This window comes from Erinaceus europaeus, chromosome 1, assembly GCF_950295315.1.
Source record: "Erinaceus europaeus chromosome 1, mEriEur2.1, whole genome shotgun sequence".
Lineage (NCBI taxonomy): Eukaryota > Metazoa > Chordata > Mammalia > Eulipotyphla > Erinaceidae > Erinaceus > Erinaceus europaeus.
Genome location: NC_080162.1, coordinates 77,082,046 through 77,097,932, shown reverse-complemented (window position 1 = coordinate 77,097,932; position 15,887 = coordinate 77,082,046).

Genomic DNA, 15,887 nt, shown 5'->3' with positions numbered 1-15,887 from the left:
GAAGACTAAGGCAAGTATAAACCTATGGGACTACATCAAATTAAAAAGCTTCTTCACAGCAAAAGAAACCACTATCCAAATCAAGAGACCCCTCACAGAATGGGAGAAGATCTTTACATGCCATACATCAGATAAGAGTTTAATAACCAACATATATAAAGAGCTTACCAGACTCAACAACAAGACAACAAATAACCCCATCCAAAAGTGGGGGGAGGAATTGGACAGAATATTCACCACAGAAGAGATCCAAAAGGCCGAGAAACACATGAAAAAATGCTCCAAGTCTCTGATTGTCAGAGAAATGCAAATCAAGACAACAATGAGATATCACTTCACTCCTGTGAGAATGTCACACATCAGAAAAGGTAACAGCAGCAAATGCTGGAGAGGGTGTGGGGTCAAAGGAACTCTCCTGCACTGCTGGTGGGAATGTCAATTGGTCCAACCTCTGTGGAGAACAGTCTGGAGAACTCTCCGAAGGCTAGAAATGGACCTACCCTATGACCCTGCAATTCCCCTCCTGGGGATATATCCTAAGGAACCCAACACATCCATTCCATCCAAAAAGATCTGTGTACACATATGTTCTTGGCAGCACAATTTGTAATAGCCAAATCCTGGAAACAACCCAGGTGTCCAACAACAGATGAGTGGCTGAGCAAGTTGTGGTATATATACACAATGGAATACTACTCAGCTGTGAAAAATGGTGACTTCACCGTTTTCAGCCGATCTTGGATGGACCTTGAAAAAATCATGTTGAGTGAAATAAGTCAGAAACAGAAGGATGAATATGGGATGATCTCACTCTCAGGCCGAAGTTGAAAAACAAGATTAGAAAAGAAAACACAAGTCGAACCTGAAATGGAATTGGAGTATTACACCAAAGTAAAAGACTCTGGGGTGGGTGGGTGGGTGGAGAGAATACAGGTCCATGAAAAATGATGAATGAAATAGTGGGGGTTGTATTGCTAAATGGGAATCTGGGGAATGTTATGCATGTAAAAAAAAAAAAAAAAAAGAAGTAGAAACGCAAAGCAGAAATTGACTGAGTTTGGAGTATGGCACCAAAGTAAGAAAGCAGAAGTATACTAGAGTTTGCAGTGAGTACCTCCCTAATACTTCCTCTCCACTTTTCCAAGCTTTGGGTCCATGATTGCTCAACAATTTGTTTGGCTTTGTATGTTAACTCTCTTTTCAGTCACCAGGTTCCAGGTGTCATCAGGATGCCGGCCAGACTTCCCTGGATTGAAGACCCCACCAATGTGTCCTGGAGCTCAGCTTCCCCAGAGACCCATCCTACTAGGGAAAGAGAGAGGCAGACTGGGAGTATGGACCGACCAGTCAACGCCCATGTTCAGCGAGGAAGCAATTACAGAAGCCAGACCTTCTACCTTCTGCAATCCACAATGACCCTGGGTCCATGCTCCCAGAGGGATAGAGAATGGGAAAGCTATCGGGGGAGGGGGTGGGATATGGAGATTGGGCGGTGGAAATTGTGTGGAGTTGTACCCCTCCTACCCTATGGTTTTGTTAATTAATCCTTTCTTTAATAAAAAAAAAAAAAAAAAGAAAAAAGTTGCCATATTTAAAAGATCTAGAGGGTGGAGAGTAGACAGCATAATGGTTATGCAAAGAGATTCATACCTGAGCCTCCAAAGTCCCAGGTTCAATGCCCTGCACCACCATAAGCCAGAGCTGAACGGTGCTCTGGTTAAAAAAGAAAACAGAAAGTCCTCTGGTCTGAAGCATCTAGAAACTGACTAGATCATATCTGGAATATAATATTTAATTAATCTCCTTGAGTCAATGTTTTTTTTGTTTGTTTTGTTTTGCCTGCAAGGTTATTGCCAGGGCTTGGTGCCTACATAAATCCACTGCTCCTGGTGACCATTTCCCCCCCCATTTTATTGGATAGGACTGAGAGAAATTGAGAGACGGAGAGATAAAGCGAAAAAACACATGCAGACCTGCTTCACTGCTTCTGAAGAGTCCCCCCTGCAGGTGGGAAGCAGGGGCTGAACAGGGTCCTTGCACGTGTCTGAGTTCATGGTTGTTTTGTTTGTTTGTTTTGTTTTTTGCTTTGCCTCCAGGGGACGAGAGAGAGAGAGAGAGAAATCAAGAGAGAGGGGAGACATCTGTAGACCTGCTTCACTGCTTGTGAGGCATCCCCCTTGAAGGTGGGGAGCCAGGGGCTCCTACTGGGATTCTAACATGCTGGTCCTTGCACTTCCCTCCATGTGTGCTTATCCCTGTGTGCTACCGCCAGCCACCCACCACCCCTAGTCGATGTTCTTATTTGTAAAAAGGTTGAAATTACAGTATCTATTTCATGGATACTTTAAAAAATTTGTGATGTTAAAGTTAACGTGAGGGAAGACTGAATAAATATTAACTACAATAATATAGCCTCCTACAGGGGTCATGTGGTGGCACACCAGGTAGAGGTGCTTAAAAAATCATAATAAGGGAGTCAGGAGGTAGTGCAGCAGGTTAAGCGCACATGGCGCTTAATTTTTTTTTTAATTTCTTTATTGGGGAATTAATGTTTTACATTCAACAGTAAATACATTAGTTTGTTCATGCATAACATCCCCCAGTTTCCCATTTAACAATACAACCCCCACTATGTCATTTATTGTCCTTCATGGACCTGTATTCTCCCCACCCACCCACCCCAGAGTCTTTTACTTGGGTGCAATATGCCAATTCCATTTCAGGTTCTAATTGTGTTTTCGTTTCTGATCTTGTTGTTCAACTTCTGCCTGAGAGTGAGATCATCCCATATTCATCCTTCTGTTTCTGACTTATCTCACATAACATGAATTTTTCAAGGTCCATCCGAGATCGGCTGAAAACGGTGAAGTCACCATTTTTCACAGCTGAGTAGTATTCCATTGTGTATATATACCACCACTTGCTCAGGCACTCATCTGTTGTTGGACACCTGGGTTGTTTCCAGGTTTTGGCTATTACAAATTGTGCTGCCAAAAACATATGTGTACACAGATCTTTTTGGATGGATGTGTTGGGTTCCTTCGGATATATCCCCAGGAGAGGAATTGCAGGGTCATTGGGTAGGTCCATTTCTAGCCTTCTGAGAGTTCTCCAGACTATTCTCCACAGAGGTTGGACCAATTTACATTCCCACCAGCAGTGTAGGAGGGTTCCTTTGACCCCACACCCTCGCCAGCATTTGCTGCTGTTACCTTTTCTGATGTATGACATTCTCACAGGAGTGAAGTGGTATCTCATTGTTGTCTTTATTTGCATTTCTCTGACAATCAGAGACTTGGAGCATTTTTTCATGTGTTTCTCGGCCTTTTGGATCTCTTCTGTGGTGAATATTCTGTCCAAGTCCTCCCCCCATTTTTGGATAGTGTTATTTGTTGTCTTGTTGTTGAGTCTGGCAAACTCTTTATATATGTTGGTTATTAAACTCTTATCTGATGTATGGCATGTAAAGATCTCCCATTCTGTGAGGGGTCTCTTGGTTTGGGTAGTGGTTTCTTTTGCTATGAAGAAGCTTTTTAATTTGATGTAGTCCCATAGGTTTATACTTGCCTTAGTCTTCTTTGTAATTGGATTCGTTTCATTGAAGATGTCTTTAAAATTTATGTGGAAAAGAGTTCTGCCAATATTTTCCTCTAAGTGTTTGATAGTTTGTGGTCTAACATCCAAGTCCTTGGTCCACTTGGAATTTACTTTTGTATTTGGTGAAATACAGTGATTCATCTTCATTCTTCTGCATGTTTCAACCCATTGTTTCCAACACCATTTGTTGAAGAGACTCTGCTTTCCCCATGTAATAGTCTGGGCCCCTTTGTCAAAGATTAGATGTCCATAGATGTGGGGCCTCATTTCTGGGCTCTCAATTCTATTCCACTGGTCAGTGTGTCTATTCATGTTCCAGTACCAAGCAGTTTTGATGACAATGGCCCTATAATACAGTTTGAGATCTGGGAGTGTGATGCCTCCAGTTCTGTTCTTTTTTCTCAAGATTGTTTTGGCAATTCTAGGTCTTTTCTGGTTCCAGATAAACATTTGTAGGATTTGTTCTATTCTCCTAAAAAATGTGCTTGGGATCTTGATGTGGATAGCATTAAATTTGTAGATGGCTCTGGGTAATATATTCATTTTGATGATGTTAATTCTTCCAACCCATGAGCATGGAATATCTTTCCACTTCTTTGTGTCTTTTTCAATTTCTTTGAGTAGTGACTCATAATTTTCAGTATACAAGTCTTTCACTTCTTTGGTTAGATTTACTCCTAGATATTTTATTGTTTTTGTTGCTATAGTAAAAGGAATTGATTTCTGGATTTCAATTTCTTCTAACTTAGTGTTTGCATAGAGGAATGCCACTGACTTTTGAATGTTAATTTTATAGCCTGACACCTTACTGTATTTCCTGATGATTTCCAGAAGCTTCTTGCTGGATTCCTTAGGTTTTTCCATGTATGCTATCATGTCATCTGCAAATAAGGAGAGTTTGACGTCTTCTCTTCCAATCTGTATCCCTTTAATTCCTTGTGTGAATTCACAGTGGTGGAAGTTAACAGTTGTTTCAATAGTATTTTAATCCCTGAGTTGGAGCTCAGTGGTTTAAAAGCCTCTTTTTGTTTTCTTCCCTGAGGGCTTTTAAACTATCAATAGGCTTCAGCTAAATCACTGACTCCAGACCAAGAGATAAAGCAGGGTGTGGCAGAGATAATCCAGTGGTTATGCAAAGAGACTTTCACAGCCCCTCAGCTATGCCACTGAGGTATAGGTCTTCTCCTGAGTTTCCTGGTTAGATCTCTGTCCCCTGGTGTCCCTCCCTGTCACTGCTCCAGATTCTGAGGGTAGTAGCAATGGAGACTCAGAGTTGCACTTGGTGAGTCTCTGGGGAGTCCTCTCCTCCCTTCAGCTGTCCCCTTGTTGGTGGAGTCGACTGGAGGTGGTGTCTCAACTGATAAACTGCTGTACTGTTAGCAGTCACTTAATCTCTCCTTACGCTCCTCTCTCCTTTCTGTCACCAGCCACTCACCGGTGATTTAGTGGGTTTCTGTGGTCATTCTAGTCCTGTCTTGTTTCGGTCCAGGTGGTCTCCTTTGGTAATCCTAGTTGATCCGGGAGAGGAGAGGAGAGGAGAGGAGAGGAGAGGAGAGGAGAGGAGAGGAGAGGAGAGGAGAGGAGAGGAGAGGAGAAGAGAGAAAGTGATCTGCTGCTGCTCGTACCTCTGCCTCTGGAAGTCTCCTTTTTTAAATTTTTTCAATACATTTATTTATTTATTTATTTATTTTTGTTGCCCTTTTTTTATTGTTGTAATTATTATTATTGATGTCATTGTTGTTGGATAGGACAGACAGAAATGGGGAGAGGAGGGGAAGACAGAGGGGGAGAGAAAGATAGACACCTGCAGTCCTGCTTCACTGCTTGTGAAGCTACTCCCCTGCAGGTGGGGAGCTGGGGGCTCAAACTGGGATCCTTATGCTGCTCCTTGCCCTTCGCACCATGTGTGCTTAACCCGTTGCACCACTGCCCGACTCCCACTTTATTTCTTTTTTTATATCAGTGAGGCTTCACTGCTCCAGGCCAACTTTTCAGCTAGAGAAAGGAGGCAGGGTGAGCCACAGCACTGAAGTTCTCTCCAGTGTGGCGAGGGCTGAGTTTGAATCTGTGTCATGTGTATAGCAAAGCAGTAGCACTATCTTGGTAAACTATTTTGTCAGCCCTGGATATTTTTCATAAAAGTATATTGTCGGGCTAGCGATGTGTGAAAGAGATAACCCAGGAACCAATCTTGTGGTGGCAAGGCCATTCAAATCTTTATTCATCCAAGCCCCCAGAGTCAGGTGGTAGCACACCTGGTTAAGTCACGTGCAAAACCTCAAGGTCTGGTGTCAGCCTCCTGTGTCAGCTTCCTGGTCTGTGCATGCTTCTCTAGGCCCCCAGTCAAATGGAAGTGGTTTGACAATACCATACATGGTTAGGAAAGGAGTGGAGAAAGGTAAAAGACGCTGGGAAAGGTAGGGACTTCCTTAGCAACTGTTGCTAGGGGTTTGACTGATAGGATTAATAATACCCTGGGGGGGAATAGGGAGGAGGCCTTAAGTCATTTGTTAGACAAAGCAGAATATTGATATGTAGATAATAAAAGGGCAGACCATTGTTTCAAGGAATGCAGGGTAAAGCAGGGGGACTGGCTTAATGTTTTAAGGAGTGTCAAGCCTCTGGAGGCAGAAAAATGCAGGGTTTCTGGAGACAAGGAGTAGCTGACAGGGAAGCAAAAACTGGGATCCCTATTTTCTCCCTGCTCTACCTTAACAAGAGGGAGTCTGACAGGGAGATTCCTCAGTTCCCCATTTTTCAATGGGAAAAGCCTCACCATGTTCAACCTGGTTCTCACAGTATTCCCAGCAGTATGTCACAACTAATTTTTGTATGAAAATTGACTCATTTCTACTTTATTGCTTAGTTCCAACTTAAAACAATTTTACAGTGAAAAGTTGAAAATGAAATTTTCCTGGGACATATGGAGCTTTCTGTTTTATGTAAAACAGTAATTACAGAATATTTAATGACATTATCTCCTCTCTATGTCATCCAATAAATTTCTGGAAACATTAATACTGTGCCCATTAAAATCAGAGAACAGTAATAATAGGATATATGGAAAAAATCAAAGGCATAGTTGGTACATTAAAGGTCTTATAGCATAATACAGGAAACTAAATTCCCTAATAAGCACATTAAAGCAGATTTACTATTAGAAGACTTTAGTATGAAGCAATATGTTTTGAACATTGTTCATTTTCAATTTAGCTTCTGTGATAAACAGAAGAAATGAAAGTGCCAGAAAAAATATTATAGCTAAAGTCCCAGTGTCAATAAACTGTAGAAAGGAGACTTTTAACTAATTCTCTTAATTCCATATGTATATAAAAGTGTCACATTGCCTTTGACACATCTTATTAAAGTTTCAAAAGATTTATAACAGGGAGTTGGGCAGAAGTGCAGCAGGTTCAGTGCAGGTGGCACAAAGCACAAGGACTGGTGCAAGGATCCTGGTTCAAGACCCCAGCTCCCCACCTGCAAGGGAGTCACTTCACAAGTGGTGAAGCAGGTTTGCAGGTGTCTATCTTTATCTCCCCTCTCTGTTTTCCCCTCCTCTCTCCATTTCTCTCTGTCATATCCAACAACAGTGACATCAATAACTACAACAATAAAACAAGGGCGACAAAAGGGAATAAATAAATATTATTTTTAAAAAAGATTTATAACAGTGATTTAATTCACAATTTTAAAAGTGCAACCAGAAGATGGCTGAATAGAAGTCTGTTTTTCGGGAGTCGGGTGGTAGCGCAGTAGGTTAAGCGCATGTGGTGCAAAGTGCAAGGACCAGCGTAAGGATCCTGGTTCAAGCCCCCGGCTCCCTACTTGCAGGGGAGTTGTTTCACAGGTGGTGAAGCAGGTCTGTAGGTGTCTATCTTTCTCTGTCCCTGTCTGTCTTCCCCATCTCCCTCTATTTCTCTCTGTCCTATCCAGCAATGATGACATCAATAACAACAATAATAACTACAACAACAATGAAAAACAACAAGGACAACAAAAGGGAAAAAAATAATAAGTCTGTTTTCCTTTGCCTCCCACAACAAAGACACAAAAGGGCCAGTGAAATAGCTCACTTGGATAGTGTGCTGCTTTGATATGTGTGCAACCCAGATTTGAGCCCAGTCCCTACTATACTGAAGGGATATCTCTCTCTCTCTCTCCCTGTATGTCTCTATCTAAAAGATAAAAGAAAGAAACCAACAAAGACACAACAAACATGAAAAATTCCACATAGAAATAGGCTGGCCTCTCAAACAAGCTTATATAGCAAGGGTCAAAAACTCAGTGTCCAGTTCTCATCATAGATAAAAAGTTGCTCCATCTGACAATAAGCCACAATTGAGAAAAGTGCTACAAGACACAGAATTTTAATCTGGTGATCATAGGACAGGCTGTGCCAAAATCCCAGCAACCCAATTCTATTAAATTTTTGTACCTACAACTTTACAACAATGGAATCAGGTAATAAGAACTATTTATAAATTACATAGGAGTTGCATTGATACCTTTAGTTTGCAAAGAGCACTATACAACCACACCGTAATTTAGTTTCCATAGTAAAATCCTTGGGGCTAGAGCTTGGGAGAACTGTCCCATATATGATGCAAAGCCTGCCAGAGTCTGTTTTCATGCCAGCCTGTGAAGTACCTGCAACTTCAACCTTCTGATCACTACCCAGTTTGGCTCAACCTCAGTACTACTTGGTCAGGCACTTGTGACTTTAAACCTCTGCTTACTACTTAGGCCTACTCAAATATAGGCCCCCTAGAGGGCTCTGAGTCTCATGGAGAATCAAATTTAGTGGAAACACAAATGAAATCACCTGTACTTGTGAGAACTATGGTGGTTATCCTTGGGGATGGGGGATATGCATAGAACTTTGATGGTAGTTGCAGTGTGGGATTATACTCCTGTAATTGTATAAGCCATTGTTAAATCACTAATAAAATGTATTAATTTTTTTTTTCTTACCAGGGCACTGCTCAGCTCTGGCTGATGGTGGTCACGCTAGGAATTGAACCTGGGACCTTGGAATCTCAAGCATGAGAATCTTTTTTGCATAACTATTATGCTATCTCCCCCACCCTACTAAACTTTAAAAAAGAAATACCCTGCACTTATGGGCCAAGAAAGAAGCTTGAAGAAAACTTCAGTCAAGGAGACAGCAATAACAGACTTTCATGCATAAATCTCCAAGCTCCTTAGCATCACCATAAGGCAGAGCTGAGCAGTGATTTGGTAAAATAAATAAATAAATCCACCCCAAAATTCAACAGAGTTATATAAACTTACTAAAGAAGACTTCCAAGCTGTGTACCTAAGGATACTCATCAAAATGATTTCTTAACAAAAACTCTAAAGGTGTAAAAAGACTGACAGGACATACTGTAAGTTTTGAATGAAGAAAGACACCCACAACTAGGTTTCTAACTAGGTTTGAAGGACTGAAAAAGAGCTTCACTCTTTCTCTGGATCCTCTGAGTTTTCATTTTCCATTTTATTTGATGCTGTTTCTAGTAGTGAAGGTTTACCTCAACTACCTGGTGCATAAGTCACACAAAAGGTTGGGTGGTAGCACACCTGATAAGAGCACATACATTATCATGCACCAGGACCTGGGTTCAAGTCCCTGGTCCTCACCTGCAGGAGGAAAGTTTCATGATCAGTGGAGCAGTGCTACAAATGTCTCTTTTTTCTATCTCTTTGCTTTCTCTTTTCCCCTCTCTATCAAAGAGAAAAAAATGAGGGGGATGCCACCAAGAACAGTGGACTTGTGCAGCCACTTGAGTCCCAGCAATAATCCTGGTAGCAAGGGAAAAAAAAGTTATATGACCTGCGAGCTAACACAGAGGATAAAACATATTCTTGGTGGGGTAAGGTGGTAGCACAGCAGGTTAAGTGCACATGGCGCAAAGCACAAGAAACAGATCAAGGATCCCAGTTTGAGCCCTGTCTTCCCACCTGTAAGGGGTCACTTTATGAATGGTGAAGCAGGTCTGCAGGTATCTATCTTTCTCTCTCTCTCTGTCTTCCCCTCACCTCTCCATTTCTCTCTGTCCTATCCAACAATGACATCAATAACAATAATAATAATAACCACAATAATGATAAAACAAGGGCAACAAAAGGGAAGAAAAATAGCCTCCAGGAGCAGTAGTGTTGTTGTGCGCGGGCCGCGGAGAAGAGAGAGAGGGGGTCTGGAGCGAAGAGGAAACACAAATCTTTATTTGCGCTGGCACCTCAGAGTTGGGTGCTAGAGAGGCAGGTTGGGCCACGTGGAGATAGCGAAAATGGCCTCCTCACGCAGTAACCTTTCCTGTGAAGCGCTGGCAAGAGAGCGAGGTGCTGAAGAAGAAGGGCTTTTATAGGAGTAGCTTTCGCAAGAATGGGAAGGGGGAGGAGTAACCATAGCACTCCAGGATAGGATAATAACTCTCGTGAGAATGGGAGGGGGGGAGGAGTGACCAAAGCACTCCAAATATCGTGGGGATATAGACAATGCCCTGAGGGCACAACATGGCTGAACAGGCACTCCGAGAATGTCCCCAACTCTCGAGGGAACTAGCAGTAGCCTGAGGGGACAACATGGCAGATGTGACTGCATCGGCACAATTTCCCAGCACAGTAGGTTCATGGTGCAGGCACCAAGCCCCAGTAATAACCCTGGAAGGGGAAAAAAAAAACAACAACATATTCTTGAGCATGAGGTCGAGTTTAATCCTTGGCATTGCATGTGTCAGAGTGATGGACTGGTTCTATCCTCTTTCTTTCTCTGACAAACAAGTAGACAAATAAATAACTTCCTTAAAAGTAACGTATCACAGTAGCCTGAGAGGTGGTACAGTGATTATAGTGCCTTTATGGACATGAGATTCTGAGTTTGGTCCCTAGTATTACATGTTCTTAAGTAAGTAGCTACAAATATATTTGGAAGCTCTGTGTTAATCAGAAGTGTCTGTAAGTTGCTGAATTTTATTGCAGGATAATGAAATGGGCATCTATTTCTTTTTTATCTCTTTGAGAGACACATAATTAACAGCATCTGTGGATTTCTCATCTGGGATTGTTCATTTTAAGGTTTCTCTAAAAATTAATTCACTGATGCTCTGCCTGTAGAATGTAAGCCTTTTTAATTAGAGCAAAAGGACTGGGTGAATTTCATTATTTACTAAGGAGATACTCATCTGCTTTTAGTAAAATATCCTTCTATTCATATATAATCTCAAGCTATGGCTCAGACTAGAACTTCTCTTGTTCATGAGAGTTTAATTTTTTCACAGCAGAAACACCCAGAATTATTCTAAGGAGGTGGATGGCTAGGTGTCTAAGAAAAGGATTTGGTAGGGACCCACGCAGTACTGCAGTAGGTTAATCGCATATGGTGTAAATCTTAAGGACCAACATTAAGGATCCCAACTCCAGCCCCAGCTCCCCACCTGCAGGAGGGTCACTTCACAAGCAGTGAAGCAGGTCTGCAGGTGTCTGTCTTCTCCTCTCTCAATTTCTGTCTGTCTTATCCAAGAACAGTAATGACAATAATGGCAACAAAAATGGAAAAAATGGCCTCCAGGAGCAGTGGATTCATAGCACAGACATGGAGCCCCAGTGATAACCCTGGAGGAAAGAAAAAAATAAAGAAAAATATCTGGTAGTTCTTATCATACTGACATTCAAGTAACCCCCTTCTGTATCTCCTTACATTAGTTCTGTTTCTGTAGCATCTTCTCCTTCCAATTCCTAATGTTTTTAGTATCCTGCATTATGAAGCTTCTTAGTATGTGCCTCTGTGAGCATTTGGAATTCCATTTTCTCAGCTCAACTACGGGTCTCTGTCTTTGCCCAAATTTGTTAATACACCACATCTACTATTGCCTTCGTATTCCTTTTGTCTTTGTGGACTGCTAATGTCAAAACTATTAGTCTTAATTTAGTGATTTGGGGGGAAAGAATAGGAAAAAGCATGTGTGTTTAAAATGTCCAACTATAATCAGAAACAAAAAGACTACCAAGATGCTCACCATTTTGCTCTCATAAAAAATGACAGAACTGTGAGGTCCAGGAGGTAGTGTGGTGAGTGGATAAAGCCTTGAATTCTCAAGCATGAGGTCCTGAGTTTAACCCCTGGCATCACATGTGCCAGAATGATACTCTGATTCTCTCTTTTTTCTCCTACCTCCTTCCCCCTCTCTTAATAGTACATAAATATTTGTAAATGTCAGGAGGCAGGCAGTGGTGTATCCGGTAGAGCACATATGTTACCATGCTTGAGAACCTAAGTTCAAATTCCTAGTCCCTACCAGCAAGGAAGAAGAAGTTTCATGAGTTTTGCAACCATTTTGCCAAGTGTCTTTCTCTCACCCACTTCCTCTCAAATTCTATCTCTTATCAAAAAAGGAAGGTGGATCCATCATACAGACACTGAGCCCCAGTGATAAGCTTGGTGGAATTTTTTTTTCTTCAAAAATTCAGAACCAGGATGGAGAGAAGCACTAGCAGTAGTGCATCAGATTTTTCAGACTTGAATCACCAGAGGTCCTCAGCACCACTACAAGACCAAGTGCTATAAGCAGTGCTCTGGCAAAAAAATAAAATAACATAAAGTCAGAACCAGAAAATTTCTGGCTTTGTGAATTTCATGCAGAAAAAATATGGGTCTGAGAATTACAGCACCTATTTTCAATTGATGTTATTACTATTTTTAATTGTTTGATGTTAGGTAAGTTAAATTTTCTTACTATTTAGTTGCTCATCTGTACAGTAGTAGGAATTATCCCTAAACATTCTATCTAACTTCTTGTAACCTATTAAGATAAATTATATAAATATACACATATTCTACCACATTAGCTCTAGTAACAATAAGCATAGTTAAATATATTTTGAAGTTTTTCTTTTTTTACAGAGTAGAAAAAGTACGGGCTTCGGAGTTACAAAGAGCTGGACTTAAATTCCATCGCTGCCATTTACTGTGGAAAGTTGGATGTGTGATTTAACTCCTCTGAACTTCATATTTCCTATTTATAAAATGTGTATAATATTAGCCTGACAGGGTTCTTACAAGAATTAAATGAGATAATGCATGCAACATACGTGCTGCAAGGTCTTTTACTTAGTAGATTTTAATTCTTCCTCTTACCTTCTTAAGCTAATGTCTGAGACTAACTTTTTTTGTTCTATTATGAAAATACTGAGTATGTATTTCTTCAACTGAAGATAAACCATGTTAGTAATTAGTACTTTAGGTCATCAGTAGTCCTCATAAAAACTGATTTATTTGCTGTGTTCCTGGGACTAAATAACTAGGTGAGAAGCTCAAACTGAAAGAGTTTCACATACATATCCTTTGATGTGGTAACATAACAAGCTAATGTTAAGCCATCTTTAAGAATATTTAATTATAAAATAAGATGTGGAACTTGTAAAGGCCATTAAGAGAGATCAGGGACACTGGAAAGCTGGGAAAACTACAACTTAAAAAATTACAAGAGTTTTTTTTCTTTCCTATTTGAACCTCACACAAACCCAGAAACAGGGCAGATTTTATAATCTTGTTTAGAGATGAAGAAACAAAAGCACAAATGAAGAAGTGATTGTTCAAGATTCATTAGTCATGGAGGGAAAATGAAGAAATCTATCCCTGCTCTTTTAACTCCCTAACCAAGTTGTTGTTTCCAATTGTGGTTAAACACACATAACAAAATTTATTAGTCAGTATACAGTTTAAATAAGTACTTCCATTTTCCATCTTTATCCCTATCACTGGCAAACATACTTCTATTTATTTATTTCTTAATACTCATTTATTCCCTTTTGTTGCCCTTGTTGTTTTATTGTTGTAGTTACTATTGATGTCACTGTTGTTGGATAGGACAAAGAGAAATGGAGAGAGGGGAAGAAGGGTAGAGAAAGATAGACACCTGCAGACTAGCTTCACTGCTTGTAAAGCGACCCCCCTGCAGGTGGGGAGCCAGAGGCTCCAACCAGGATCCTTAGGCCGGTCCTTGCGCTTTGGGCCACCTGTGCTTGACCCGCTGCGCTACCGCCTGACTCCCATATTTACTTAGTTTTTTATCAATGAGAAATAGAACTAGAGTATCGTTCTGCTATATGTGAAACTGTATGTGTATGGGGATAGATCTGAGGGCCTCATGCTGGCCCACTACACCACCTCCACCTCCCAGGACACTCATTTTAGTTTTAGTTTGTTTGTTTTTTAGTATTTTATTTATTCATTTATTGGATACAGACAGAGAGAAATCAAGATATAAGGGGGAGATAAAGAAGGAGAAACAGAGACACCTGTAACACTGTTTCATCATTTGTGAAGCTTCCCTGTTGCAGGTGGGGACTGGAGTATGAACCTGGGTCCTTAACATATTTTTTTTGTTGGGGGATTAATACTTTACAGTAAATACAGTTAATACATGTTTAAACTTTTCTCAATTTTCTGAAAAACATTCTCACCCACAGCATAGGTCCTTCTCCACCACCATGCACCAGGACCTGCCTCCCTATACCCTCTGGGGTCCTTTACTATGGTGCAATACACCAAACCCAGTCTAAGTTCTACTTTGTGTTTCCCTTTTCTATTGTTATTTTTCAACTTCTGTCCATGAAAGAGATCATCCCATACTAATCTTTCTCTTTCTGGATTATCTCACTTAACATGATCCCTTCAAACTCCATCCAGGATGAAGTGAAGAAAGTGAATTTGTCTTTTTTTTTTTTTTTGCCTCCAGGAAGCTCAGTGCCTGCACTACGAATCTACTGCTCCTGGAGGCCATTTTTACCACTTTTGTTGCCCTTGTTGTTATTGGATAGGACATAAATTGAGAGAGGAGGGGAAAACAGAGAGGGGGAGAGAAAGATAGATACCTGCAGACCTGCTTCACTGCCTGTGAAGCAACCCCCCGGCAGGTGGGAAGCAAGAGGTTCTAACTGGGATCCTTGCCCTGGTCCTTGGGCTTCATGTTAAATATGCTTAACCCACTGAGCTACCACCCCACCCTGGAATTCATAATTCTTAATAGCTTAGTAGTATTCCATTGTATGTATATATATATATATATATATATACATATATATATATATATATATATATATATATATACCACAACTTTATTAGCTACCCATTTGTTGTTGGTCATGTAAGTTGCTTCCAAGTTTTGGCTATTATAAATTGTGCTGCTATGAATATAGGTATACACAGATCTTTTTGGATGAGTGTGTGATTGAGTTTTGTTTTTCCAGAGAACTTATCAGCTCTGATGAGCTCCAGCTTATTGTGATCCCAGGAATTGAATCTGGGGCCTTGGAGCCTCAGGTATGAAAGTCTTTTGCAGGGGCCAGGTGACTGTGCACTTGGTTGAGCGCACATGTTACAACACAAGGACTTGGGTTCAAGTTCCCAGCCCCCACCTGCAGGTAGAAAACTTCATGAGCAGTGAAGTAATGCTTCAGGTCTCTCTCTCTTCACTCTCTCTCTTTTTTAACTTTATTTTATTTAATAGGACAGAGATAAATCTAGGGAAAGGGGATGGTGAGGGAAAGAGAGAAAGGCAGGGAGACACCTGCAGCACAACTTCACCACTCATGAAGCTCCCCCCCCCACTGCAGGTGGGGACTGGGACCCAAAACCTGTGCATGGTGAAACACTTAACCAGATACACTACCACCCAGTCTTGTTTCTCCCTCCCTTTCATTCTCAGTTTCTCTGTCTCTAACAAATGAATAAACTAAAAAAAAAAAAACATTAAAAAATTTGTAATATTTTACATAACCATTGTGCTAGCTCCTGGGCCTACCATATATTTATTTCTATAAATTTGACTACTCCAGGCACCTCACATATTTGGTATCAGAGAGTGTTTGTCTTTTTGTGACTGGCTTTTGTCTAGTACACATACATACATAGAAAGACTGAAGGGGACCACAGCACCAAAGCTTCCTTCAATGTGGTACAGGCAGGTCTTGAGGCTGGGTCGTGCACATGGCAAAGTAGTGCACTATCCAAGTGAGTTAGTTTACCAGCCCTTGCTTAGTGGCTAGTCCTCAAGGTTTATACATATTATAGCAAGTGTCAGAATTTTCCTCCTTTTTAAGGGTGAAAAATATTTTTTTTTAATTTTATATTTATTTATTTATTTTCCCTTTTGTTGCCATTGTTTTTTTATTGTTGCTGTAGTTATTATTGCTATTGTCATTGTTAGATAGGACAGAGAGAAATGGAGAGAGGAAGGGAAAACAGAGAAGAGGAGAGAAAGACAGACACCTGCAGACCCGCTTCA